Source organism: Lytechinus pictus, chromosome 2 (assembly GCF_037042905.1).
Source record: "Lytechinus pictus isolate F3 Inbred chromosome 2, Lp3.0, whole genome shotgun sequence".
Lineage (NCBI taxonomy): Eukaryota > Metazoa > Echinodermata > Echinoidea > Temnopleuroida > Toxopneustidae > Lytechinus > Lytechinus pictus.
Window position 1 is genome coordinate 65,314,635 of NC_087246.1, and position 14,451 is coordinate 65,329,085.

The 14,451-nt window shown below is 36.0% G+C and overlaps 1 non-coding gene across 1 annotated transcript; it reads left to right on the forward strand.

The window, feature by feature from the left end:
• The first annotated feature begins 13,830 nt into the window (after nucleotides 1-13,830).
• Nucleotides 13,831-13,902, forward strand: TRNAA-UGC (transfer RNA alanine (anticodon UGC)). The gene has a single exon. It is a non-coding gene; the product is annotated as a tRNA-Ala (tRNA).
• The last annotated feature ends 549 nt before the right edge of the window (nucleotides 13,903-14,451 follow it).

Genomic DNA, 14,451 nt, shown 5'->3' on the forward strand with positions numbered 1-14,451 from the left:
TATAAATTTATCATGGCTTCTAAAGACATTCCCACATTTTAAATAGAAAATGCAAGAGATGGGGGTCAATAGGTGAATAATATGTCTAATTGATGATCGCAATACCAATCGGCTCGACAAGTAGAGCTGACGTTGTCGTTGTTTACAAAAGTCGCAATGTTACACCATGGATCTACTATGGGTCCATCTTTGGGTACAGTGACGTATCAGCCAAAAATTTGGTGGGGGCCAGATATGGCGTATCGGGCAAAATGTTCTTTCCTTTTCTCTTTTTTTTCTTGGTCGTAAAAAATTTGGGGGTCCATGGCCCCCACCCCCAAAATGTTGATGAAATGCTCCGCATGTATATCTTCTTAGTTCTGCAGGTGTATTATAATTATGTGATTATGTTGACCAAGAGTACTGCGCGGATCTACTCTTTGTGCTCTTTAAGAGAACACAAGGTTTTAGCCAAATTGATGTTACACCACTTATTGAAAACATCATTATTACAGATTTTTACTAATAATAGGCTATGTTTACTCTTCACTGTTCTTTATGAGCAGGTGACCTCTAAACATCTTGGACCTGTCCATATGGGTTTATGTACAAGTGCTTCGAAGGAAGCCGCAGTATATTCAGACTTCCTTCCCGGGCTTGATGATGGCAAGATGTCAAGTTTATTTTTACAGCTCGTATAGCAGGGTACTTGCTTGCTTACAGCTTCGTATATTAGCGTCAGATAGCGTTATTAGTATAGTACATACATGTATATTAGCATTAAGGCTTGAGGTTTATTGTTTGAAAGAGGAATAAGGGAGTGGAGTTCCTATGTTTGATGCCCGTATCGGATTGTTACACCGTTGTTACTTCATCTTTTTTTCAGAATAGATGTCAAATGACAAGGGGAAACATATCTTCATTCAGATTTAAATACTTGACCCCTCCCCCCTTTTTTTTTTTGGGGGGGGGGTCGTGAGACCAAGGACGATATAGGCGAGAAAATGATTATTACAGAGAGTGAGACAGAGAAAGAGAAGAAGGAGATAAAGAATAAGGGGTACAAATATGACAAAGGACTATTAAAAGGGTAAATAGAAAAGGAAAACGGATGAAGGGGTGGAGACTTGACCCTATAAAGAGGCAAGAACATAAGGCCTTCAAAATTATTGTCTTGACTTAAGTATGCTGTATGAACCAATCATGTTTCATAATTATACCAGCTTATTTAGGGGCAAAAACATAAGGCCTTCAAAATTATTGTCTTGACTTAAGTATGCTGTATGAACCAATCATGTTTCATAATTATACCAGCTTATTTGGTGACCATGGCCCTACACACGGTTATTTATTTTTTCTTACAGGATGCAATGAATAAAGTAAGGTTAACGAAACCATAGGGCATAAACTAGTAGCCCAATGACAAATCAAAATTGGAATTGGAGGATTATTGTGGTGCATATACCCGGGGTGCATACTTTCGGCGGTGGAGCTTTAAAGCAATTTGTAATAAAGGGGGTTTTCAAAAAAGGGCGGGGGCGACGCGCGCGCGTACGACCATGGTCACCGTAATGTTTCCCTGCCCGAGACATGTTGGTTAGAAAGAAACAGTTTCATACTACACCTCCATTCATACCAAGTTCAGTGGGACAAAAAAGGAACTCCGCTCGGAGCTCAGAATGGAAACATGAAAGCCAGGCATGAAAGCTAACACCTCGTTGTATTTCTATTTTCTTTACGGGTGTCATTGCCAAGTAAAAACCGTCCATTCTCAACGAACATATTTATCATAAAAGAAACACAGTGGAGAAAGGTCAGATACAATTACACACATAAATCCATCTAGTTTGAGCTGCAGTGTTTGTAAGCCTTGGGTTTATGAAAAATGTAAACTGTGCACGATCATGACGATGCTATCGGTTAAGTCTACTTAACAATACACTTCATAACTTAAAACAACTCTAACATGTAAGACAATCTTAATTTGAGTAATTAATTTTACCTGATATTGAGGGGTTTTTTTCGATAGTTTTTTCGTTAGTAATTAGGATAATATCAAATGAGATTTTGTTTTGTGGTGTATTAATTTCGAAGTTCCCGGAGCCGGAAAGACGCCCACCCCCCCCCCCTCCCTCGAGTATGCTGTTGGCGGAGCCAGAAAGACGCCCATCCCCCTCCCCCACACACACATACACACGTATCTTGTTGCTCCATGAGATGTATGTTACTCAGTGCATAGTGCATACTTTGTGTTTTTAATTTGTCGAGGACTGGTACAACTAGAAAAAAATAAGAATTAATGAGTTGACTTTAGAGTGGGAAAAAGCCTCGGGTTTCGCCTTGAAAGTGATGACAGTGATGGCACTTTTTAATGTAGACTATACAACAATCAAATCAATTGACTTTATTGACAACTGCAACTTGACATAGACAATGTGCATGCCCCACCAAATTAAATGTTCTAGTCGATCTCTAGTCATTTTCTAATAACAATACCGCCTCAACTTTTACCGAAAAGCATTCAGTAAAATATGAATATATCTGTTGTTATCTGCATATATAGTTTATACGCATGGAATTGTACTCGCTGGGTTGGTGGCATATGAAACAAAGTAACAAACACGAGGAAACTTGAATTACAATCGATATAAATTTTATGGAAGTACAAAACAGGGCAGGAAATAGCTGATTGACAACTCACGGACACATACAGACCATGAATAACACATTTTGAGGACCTAGTCCGGGAGGGGGGGGGGGGGGGTGAGCGTTATGATATGACGAAACAAAAGATATGCCAATACTATAACATGTTTCTGTCACCTACCAACATGATCAATGAAGTGATGAAATTGGGCCAGGGGTATGGGGGTTCTCCCCGTTATAAGCTATCTAAATCACACCCTGCAAAAACAGTAATTCTAGCATGTGTACATGGTATTTTTAATTACCAAAGAATCCTCCTCCTGTTGTTTTACTGTTGTTCTTTAAACTCACGAGTCGGAGAAAAAAAAATTGAACTTCGATTGACTATATTATATTGGGCGTCAACCACTACCATACCAGGGATACATTTTCAGATCATCATTGATAATAATAACGATATGATTCAAAATGGTCATTTATTTGTACAATCATTGCTAAATAATGAGGGTTCGTGCGACACTTTCTATAAAAATATGGCAATAGTTTGCAACAAACAAGGCTCTGGTTTTGTTTATGTTCTCTTTGTTGTTGTTGTTGTTGTTGTGGACTAGTAGTATAACGAAAGACGGCTTCCTCATTCTTCAAGCTTTACTAGTCTTCACGACAAATCGCGTGGACATGGCAGTAGACATGATAGATGGCCTTCCATAAACTTTTCTTGCTACATCCCAAACAGTAAATCACATCAACAAGAAGAAACACAAGATGGAAAGCAGACTTACCATTCATCGAAACTTGATCAAAGTTTCTCCACAGCTGACGCTTTAAGAAATGTAAACGAGGAGATATATCTCAAAATTGTCTCTCGTTCTTCTTCTTCACCATGTTCACCGTGCTATCCGTTTTGACAGAACTAGAGGTGGAATGTCACCATGCTATATATCGCATGAGCTACAGCATCATGTCTATACACTGCAAGTATTTGAGGAGCGAGCACGAGAAACATTTAGGCCCCCGCTGCTGATGACCTCTCCCTGAGCTGAGTCGGGAACGTAGTGATTAGCCTTCGTCTCTGGGAACGTGCTTGTGGTCGGATGACCTGTGCTTTTGAACGAACGGACCACACGACTAAAAATGTGTGCGTACAGCAGGGAGACCATGGGATGGAAATGACCCCTCCCCCTTTTACCCCATTTGTCTGTGTCGTCTGGCGTCCCATCCAATCGCAAACCGGGATTGCCAGCAGTTTCTTATTTTTTTTTGCGAGTGGCAAACTCAAGTTCATGTTGGTCTTGATGATGTCAGTAACAGGGGCCGCGGAACCGGGGGGGCTGGGGGGGGGGGGGGGGCTTCAGCCCCCCACTTTTTTTCCAAAACCGTGTACAAAAACGTAAAAATGACCATATGATTGTGATTTTTAGCATGGTCAGCGCCCCCCCCCCACTTTTGGCTCAGCCCCCCCACTTTGAAAACCGTTCCGCGGCCCCTGAGTAATATTCGGGTGCTGATGTTTCGTTGCTTGTTTTGGTGATTATGTCCTTCTTCCAAAATTTAGGGGTAACATTTTTATGCCATATCTTGTTAAATGCAGAGTCTTTTTTTGTATACATACATATCACGACATGTATTCGTTCTAGACATGTAGACTATTTTGATCGATCTCTGTATACTTTTATCGATCACACAGGTTTAAATCCGGCATTATATTCAGTTTGCTATCATTAATATTCAGCTATCTTCATTTGATATGACCTTTTTAACAATATACATATCCGCTTCAGGAGAGACGATCGTCGATCCTTTGGTGCACATATTCAATACTTCTATGAACACAGGGAAAGTACCCAATCTCATGAAAATAGCCAAAGCCATCCCTCTTTACAAAAAAACGATAATCAACTTGTTTGTAACTACCGACCGATTTCATTACTCACCTCGTAATCTAAACTTTCTTGAAAAACTTATACATACACGTACAATTACGTTCTTTAATAATAATATCTTTTCGAACTCGCAGTTTGGGTTTCGCGAAAATCATAGCACCTCACATGCAATTCTGTCTTTTATTAATAAAATCACTACTTCCATAGTTTTATACTGTTGGTATTTTCCTGGAATTCTCCAAGGCCTTCAATTCCATTAACCACGGAAAATTTCTTCACAAACTTTCTTTTTATGGTATTAGGGGGAAGGCATTGGAGTGGTTCAGGAGCTACCTAACTGATAGGTCTCAATTTGTATCGGTTAACAACGTTATTTCTTTTACTCTTCCTATCACATACGGAATACCTCAGGGTAGCTTACTTGATCCTCTTCTTTTTATTACTTATATCAATGACATTAAAAAGTTCAAATTTACTAACATTCATACTGTTTGCTGACGACTCGAATATTTTCTTTTCTCATGATAAAGTGATAACACAAATCAACTTGTAAGAATTGTAAACTCTGAACTCATACATGTAACTGACTGTAATAAGGCGAATAAACTATCACTTAACCTGCAAAAGACGAATTATATGATCTCACTTTTGATAACACCATTCTTGAAAATGTATCAAAGACCAGATTCTTGGGTGTTATTTGACAATAAACTATCATGGAAACCACACATCGATAATATATGCAAAACAATTTTAAGAAACATCGGAATTATTAACAAACTTTTTCTTCCATCTCACACTTTACTTACATTATATCATACATTAATATTACCATACATTAATCATGGCATTTTGGCATGGGGTTGTGCAATCCAAACACAATTACAAATGATACTGTTGTTGCAGAAGAAGGCCCCTAGAATAATTTTCAAGCTCATTTCAGATCACACACAGATGTCCTTTTTTCCCAAAATAATATTCTTAAAGTGAATGATTTATATCTTTCCAACTCGCCCAATTTATGTATAAACTAAGTAAAGATGATCTACCAACATTTTTTTCAAATATGTTCTGTAAAAACTCCTCCATAGATGCTTACCCAACGAGACAACGTAATTGTTATCACCCACCTCCAACCCGTACTATATTATTAGCAAAAAACTATTTCTTCTTTTTTGGAACAGTGTATTGGAATTCACTGCCCAATGACTTTAAAGAAACACCAAACATTAATATTTCTAAGCGCAAACTTAAAAATATGTTAATTTGTCAATACTCCACACCAACAAGTCAAGCTAACATATAAATGTAACTAAAGGTTCTTAAATCTAATCTTTAACTATCAATAAATTTGTCAATTATTATCTATTCTAAATATGACCTGTGTACCTGCCATGTTCCTCCTTTTATTTTCAGTTTTATTTGCACAACCCTTTTCTCCCTCCCTCTTCCCTTTGCCTCCCTTTCCCCTCTTATAATTTCTACTTAAAATGTATCATTATTATCGTTATCATTACAATTATCTAAATTACTTTCCATTTTTTGTTGCCGCTTATTCGCTTTATTTTGGTATTTTGTAGATTACTTATTTTAAGCTCGTTCTCTGTCCGTCTCTTGTACTAAGGTCATGTTAATTAGTATTAAAACTAAGTTTAGGGACTTACCCTTTTTACAAGCTCTGCTTTTCTTTGTAAGTCAGTTCAGTTAATTTAACTTCGATATATTTGTTATGAAATGTCTTTGAACTTTATGCATTATTTTGAACATATATTTTTACTGTTACTCCGATTATATTATTTTGTTGAACGGAAATAAATCAATCAAGATATTGATTACAAAGATCCCCCCCAACAATCTGAATGTCCTTGGAATTCAAATCGAACTTGCAAGTGTATTAGAATACATTTTGAATGTTTTTTTTTTGTGGTTTTTTTTTCTGAACCCCCCCCCCCAGGGATTGACGAGTTTCATGTTCAGTCCTGCAGATGTGAATCTTATGCCTCCGTTGACAGTGGCAATAGATGGCATTATCCCTAATTGTAACTATGGGCTCCAGCTTAAAACAAAAAAGAATGATGGTATGATGATTATAGCGATGATTTTTTTTAAATCGGCGCTTATCTCCACTCGAAAAATGTGCTCAAGGCGCCAATTATCATTTGTTGTCATTACAATTAACGCACAGTCATTTCTAAAAGGTCTTACCAATGGCTACACACTTGTAGCGCGATGTCGAGGAATATCCTGCAGATGGAAATCATCTTTTGGCTGGGATTCGAACCCCTCACCTTGAAAACAGAAGGCGAAAATCAGAACCGTCATACACTATGACGATCTCTAAAGGATTGTTGGTTGCGTTGATCGGAATGGCGGAGGCGGTAGCGGGTGGCGGCGGTGACGAAAAAAAATATTCCCTTTGATTTATGAATATGCAGGCATCGTAAATAAGCATAGTTGTAGTGGTGATGATGGTACACTGATTATGATGACTGATAACTGGGGTAGTAAACGATAAGGGTGGTGATGGTATGATCATGAACCTGGTATGATGGTGATGAGAATTATGATGGAGGTGATGGTGATGCTCCCCCCACCCCCCCCCCAAAAAAAAGGTTCTCCTTGCTAAAATGAATTACTTTCTGTAACCTTACAAGGTTAACGAAAGGTTCTCACTATTATACAGTTACAGTTATCCAGAATATTGTATTTGTCACTATTAAACATTTTTGCTCAAGGGAATTGCTTTCCTGGAGGTTCGCATAATGTTGTATTATATTTCGCCTTATTTTTTAAATTTCTATTTTTGAACTTGAGTTGAAATAGATACTTTATCATATAAAAAACTCTTAAAATCGGATAAATACGAGAAGAGTTACCACAAACGAAACATTCATATTTTCATAATCTCCCACCAAAAAAATAGAACAATCATTATGTGGAGGGGTCCGAAGGTGGGGTGATCGAAGGATGGGCAGTTCTGCGCCCATAGTTTCGTAAAGAACAACCGTCATGACCGTGGTAGGCTCAGGAGCAATTCAAATCAAGGTTTCCATGGTAATGGTAACATGGCAAAGCCGGAAAAAAATATTTTTACTCAGTGTAGATTTTACTAGCTGACAGGTGACTATAGCAGTTTCCGTCTTATGAATTTTCCTGTTTCCTGAACGACTGAACCTGTTTTACTATATTTTACTGTTATTTTGGCAATGGAACAGCTCCATGACCTAGGTTAATGCTTGTTTGTATCTGTTATCATCAACACATACTCGAGGTTCATTACATATAAATTTAACATTTTGCTCCAATCAGTCGATCAACACACAAACCGGTGTAGGAAAGAGAAGAGAACACCTTTTATAGTCAAATACCCCCCCCCCTCCCCCTCTCTCTCTTTGGTTTTATTACATCATCATACTCCTAGCGCTCAATCGACATGAATCCAAAGTCTCTCTTCGACCTTCTTTATTTTCATAGAAACCTTGATAAACTTTCCATTCCCTTCTCTTCATCGCAATTCTTCCTTTCTCGTATTGTGTATTTTTGTTGTGTTTCTGTTACAGGCTTATCCCGTCACAAGCCTTCTTCTGTCAACAAATATTTTGTATTCTTTTATGACAAACGATTTTGTATGATTGATATTAAAAAATCTAATTTTGTAAAAATGGAAGAAAATAAATGCTTTTATTTGAATTGAAAATCGAATTAAATTGCATATTAACCTTTGAAAGATTCTAGTCATTTATTTTCCACTTTTAGTTTGTAAAAATATGTAATTTCCGATTGACTCCTTCTTCCACAGTTTTCCCTTTTGGTGTTTTGATTTTTTATCAACAAAAAAGAAGGCATAAAAGCAAATACGCTGCATAATTATAATGCTAAACGTAGTCTTGTACATCATATTATGGCAAACTTAATTCGAATTCATTCAGCTTGAAAATATACTTGAAGTTCTGGTAAGATAATATTATGTGTTTTTTTTTAATCGTGGAAGGGATTTTAATGCTTGCGATAATCCCCAACACGTGAGGGCGACAAAGAAGAAAGGTGAGAACAAAATGGCTTTTAACAATACATTTATTACAGGTACGACATTAACATTAAATATAAAAAAACAATGCTGACATTTTTCAAGTTGAACACATTCTGCTGAAGTTTCTAAGATTTGGATTGAAGTATGCAGGGCCCTGGGAACAATATTTTTTTTACCGGGGTGCTGATGTAAATTTTGTGAATTTGAAAAGCAAAAAAAAAAAAAAAAAAAAAAAAGGGGGGGGGGTCATTTCAAAATCGAGGTCATTTTGATCAAAAGAAATTTAAAAAGCACAAGAAAAAAAAAGAAAAAAATAAGTTTCACTATAAAATTAAGGTCAATTTCATAACATTTTCCAATTTTTTTCTCACCTTCCAGAATACCTGGGGGTGCTGCCTATAAGGAATAATACACGGAGCACCCCCAAAGAAAAATATTTGGGTGCTTTGAGCACACCCAACACCCCAAGTAGGAAACAAATTACATTTTATATTATTTCTTGATATATAATGGCTTGAAGTATTACTCGGTGAATGCTTTATTAAACAATATGATACTTTTGGTCAAATCTTCTCCTCGCCGGGAACGATAATCTATCGTTTTGGAATAGTTTACATTATACGGTAAATACGAGTGAAATTATAACTGCTTTCTATTTGTATTTATGGGTTATGATAATTTTTGTTCTAAAAGTGTTTATCAATATATATATAATTTTCCTTTATTATATTACTGTATAAGTCATGTTGTATTAGTTCTTTACGTACTATGTATGAGAAAAAAAATTAATGTTATTATCGGAATAAAGGCTAAAAGCATAAAAAAATGGAATACTAGAAATGAACTCTGAAATCGAATGAGCAATAGTACAGATTCAAGATTCGTATTTATTTATTTCCACAGAAAATACTGCTAAATAATATATATTCGTTGCAATATGATATCTGATAATTAACGACGTTAAAAAACGAATAATTATTTTGATTCATCGACGAAGAATTGCAATACACAACCTTCCAAACAACGAAATATTTTACCTGAATTAAGTATCAAATAGTATCTGCATAATGTGTAGGGGAAGGCGGGGTAAGTTGAGCATAGGGGCAAGTTGAGCCACCAGCTCAAGGCCAAAAATGAATGAGTCAGATATTATGGTGGTGTCATGTATTGATGACCCATTACATAACCTTTAACCCCACCACATTGTTTTCACCTTTGAAACAAAAAGTACTTTTTTAGAGGGAAAAATACAAATTTCAGCCAAAAAAGTAAAAACGGGTGTGAAATAGATAAGTGTTTTTTACACACACACGTCTTTACATATAATAAAGATATAAGAACAATATTGTTAGTCCAGGTATAGACCTTCATTCTTGTCATAGTCTTTTACATGATGAATGCATAAGAAATGTGTGGATGTGAAATTATCGCATTAAGTTCGGACTGGGGTAAGTTGAGCCAGCCAACATGGGGCAAGTTGAGCCATGGTAATTCTTATGATAATGTAAATAAAAAAAACAATCAAACCTTAAAAATCCATCGATATGCAGGCAGAAAAGAGCAAATTCACATGACAGTTCTTTTTACTTTTAGAGAATGTTAGTATTTATAGAGAATTAGCAAGTGAAAAGACTTTAATTGAAATATTGACATGCTGGTTCTTCCCGCATTCATTTTGTACATGTAGTTTTTGTGGCTCAACTTACCCTAGAAGGTGGCACAACTTACCCCACAGATGGGGCAAGTTGTGCCACTTGACATCGTTTTTTTCAAAGGTCACAACGACTTTCTGTGTGGGGGTAGAAAGTTGTATGTAGGTGAAAAAGATTTCCCAATAATCATATTTAAAGGCGAGGTACTTATTTCTACAATATCATTAGTCATATCAATTTATCATGCAAAATGCAAAAAGTGTCACAACTTACCCCGCCTTCCCCTACTGTTTTAATGCGCATGAATTTATTTAATTGATGACAAAATTTTGAGATTTATAATTATGCACAACACAATATCTTTAAAGCGATATATCCGATTGCGTATACTTCAAAAATAAAGCAATAAAATGCAGAGGACCCCTTATCAGAACTAGTGACAATATATACGGGTGGATCTTTTGAAAATCAAAAGGGTAGTTTTTTTTAGAGATTTTTTTTCTACTCATGATGAATTAGAATGCATCATCATTCTCCAATAAATGTAACATATCTGAGGATACCGATGCTTTCATAGAAGATGAAAACTTTATAAGCTTGCTTTAGGGTCTCCGATGTATTGGCCATTTGCGATATACTACAACCAGTGGCGTAACTACGGGGGGGGGGGCATGGGGGGCACGTGCCCCCCCCCCCATCGGCTGGCCAAAAAAAAAAAACGAGGAAAAGGAGAAAAAGAGGGAGAAAGGAAGAGAAACGTAGTGGGAAAGAAGAAATTATTATTTTTATATTATATTATAATTATGTATATTACATAAATAAACATTTTTTTCATAACTTTATGAAACACAATTTGCTCAGGGCCTATGTCTTCATTGTTCCTGGTGCTCGCATTGTCTGTTTAACTAGATATAATAGATCAAATATTTTTTCGGAATACTATAGTTTTCTAGTATATTTGAGAGACGTGACGTTGTCAAATCAAGTCAATATACACCAAATATGTTTCCTTGCATGCACTTCGAGCTATTATTGTTTTATGTAGTGACATATGCTTTTTTTTCATGACTACTTAAAGTGATCGCCCCGTTTTAAGGTCTTAATATACAAATTTCCTGTCTGTGCTTACGTTCGCATTAAAGGATTAGTGAAATATGTCTGCTCTTCGTGAATTCCTAAAATCAGTTCTTAAATATCCCTTTTTACTGATCTGAATATCAAACATTTTCAGCTCGCGCTTCGCGCTCGCATCATTTCGTTAGTGAAATACGTATGATCTTAGTGAATTCCTACAAACAAGCCTTAGGATGCCCCTCTTCAGGTATGAATTTCCTATATTTTCAGCTCGCGCTTCGCGCTCACAATATTTCATTAGTGAGATGCGTATGATAATCATGATTACAATGACTACAAAAAGAGCTTCTTGTGTTTAGATGTAATTCTAACCAAATCAGCAAGCGCTTGGCACTCGCATTAGATGACTATGGTGAGATATGTACACTCTTACTTAATGGATTCCTTAAAAAATAGTCCTCAGAATATCCCTTTTTCTGATCTGAATATAAAAAATGTTCAGCTCGCGCTTCGCGCTCGCATCATTTGGTCAGTGCAATACGAATGGTCTTAGTGAATTCCTACAAACAAGCCTTAGAATGCCCCTCTTCAGGTCTGAATTTCCTAAATTTCAGCTCGCGCTTCGCGCTCGCAATATTTGATTAGTGAGATGCGTATGTTAGTCATGATTAAAATGACTAGAAGTGCTTTCTGTGTTTAGATATAATTCTAACAAAATCAGCACAGCATGCGCTTGGCACTCGCATTAGATGAATATGGTGAGATATGTATACTCTTAATTGATTACTAAAATATAGTCCTTAAAATGTCCCTGTTTGGGGTCAATATATACAAAAATTTCAGCTTGTGCTTCGCTCTCGTATTGTTTGTTTAGCGAGACAGGTATGTAACATGATAACAAAAATTTTTCTTATAATGTCCCTTTCTAGATCTGAATATCAACAATTTCAGCTTGCGCTTCGCGATCGCATTGTCAGTGAGTGAGATACCTATCAGTGAGATACCTATCCGTTTAATGTCACTGTCCTTAAAATGTCTCTTTTAGGTCAGTATACCTGGCAACTGAGCCCGCTTCGCGCGCTCACTAGGTGACTCAATTTTTTTGATGGTGCCCCCCCCCCCAATGCCGTGACCCACGGTACGCCACTGACTACAACCATGATACGATTCTTTAAATGATTGTAATGATTGTGTGGGAACATGGACCTAGTAGGTCCATGATGGGAATAACATGCCAAAGCAATCAGTGTACATTTGCAGCTCGACAACCGTAATCCTCCGAAACATTACATTTTCATTTTTTTCCGGTCTAGATACAAAGCTCTACCGGATATTGAATTGAATATTTGATTTGATTTGATTTGATTTATTGTTTTCTTCTGCATCCATAACATTCGTATAATACATTTTTCATAACATAATAAACATAATATGCTAGCATTTTTGGCATGAATCATAAATAAAGAGTATTAAAAAGATAATTTCAGACAAAAATGATTAACTATATGATATTCACAATTTGCAGGAGAAGGATTGTCATCATAAGCAGATTGCTTGAAAAAAATGACAAATATGATTGAATTTAATACAGGGACATTTGCCTTTTACTGTCACATTACAAATACAAAAAAAAAAGGAAATGAAGTTTACAAATAAGATGAAAATAAAGACAACGCTTCAGTATAAATAATCAACTAAATTTAAATGCAAAACCCGCCGATTCCAAAATAGTCCCATCCCCTACTTCGTCGACTTACGAAATGAGAACTAGTTGCTAGATGAATTGTTGACCCCCCCCCCCCCGATATGATGGATTATGGTTTTCTTGATTTGCTAGGATACTCATCCTCATTCTATACTGTCTTGACCCACTCAGTCTACTCTCTTTACATGATTTTTGTCATACATGCATGCTTTTGTTTGCTTTTAACGTTTGCCACTACTTTCTTCATCTTTCTAGCCCAATCTCCTCTCTTTATTTTATATCAATATCTATTTTAATTACACTTTTCCTTTACTTACCTTTTCTCTGCCTGTCTTCCTATGCCTATCTCTATCATTCCACATCACCCTTTTCTAGTACTTTCCATTCACACCTATACATACATAATATACCTCAATGTAGTGGTTATAATTTGTGTAATGTTCAATACAATGTATGTATTTTGTCAACAATTTATTTCCTTGTTTTATAATAAGAAGTAATCGTATTCAATTTATATCATTTCATGTTTGTACTTAAATATCATTCTGTTATTGTAAATTGTACACATGTTTTTATTCACCCTTTGGCTGCGAGGCATGTTTTAATAAACCATTTTTGAATTGAATTGAATTTCAATACAGAGTTGATATCTTGCAACAGTAAATTATAAGTATTGAATAAAGAATTTTTGGTATACATCCATTATGAAACCTTACATGTAAAATAGGCCTACTTGGTTTCTTGTGCTTTTGTGCATATGATAGGTGTATTTTTTATTATTGTTTTTTTTCTACCAGATAGAATCTCTCTACACTACATTATCAAATAATGCCTAATAGGCGAGCGGAGGTCGTCAGATAAGGGGGTATAGCTCAGCGGTAGAGCGCTCGCTTTGCATGCGAGAGGCCTCGGGTTCGAACCCCGATACCTCCAAATCTTTTTTTTAAAATTGTTTCTTACAAATTTGTTTGACAGATTATCATATAAAAATGTAAATGACTATGTAATGAGAAAGATTGATCCTGTTGTATTGCCATAGTATCATTTACTATCAAGTCTGCTCACTCATTTTCCGCAATCATTTTCTTTTCCCATTGTATTTCTCCTTCAGTTATTTTTCTTCCCGATCTCTTGGTGTACAAGTATTGTTGTTCCCCCTTCTTCTTCATGTATTTATTCCTTTATCTATCTATTCAAATATATCTCGAAAGGATAACAAGATAAGAATTGGACACTGTTTTACATCATGGTTCTGCAAAGATCAATATTTATACACGAAATAATTGTTTTTACAGTTCACATATCTGGTTAATCCTGTGAACCTGCATGGTAAAATATGAAATTCTTTTAGGAAACATGATTGCGATAAATAATGAATAAATGAATAGTAACTATATATATTTTTCCGTTTTTATGTTCTTGTCGTTTCTAGCCTCGGTAACTAGGAATAGATTGATATATATATTTATCATGATAATCATT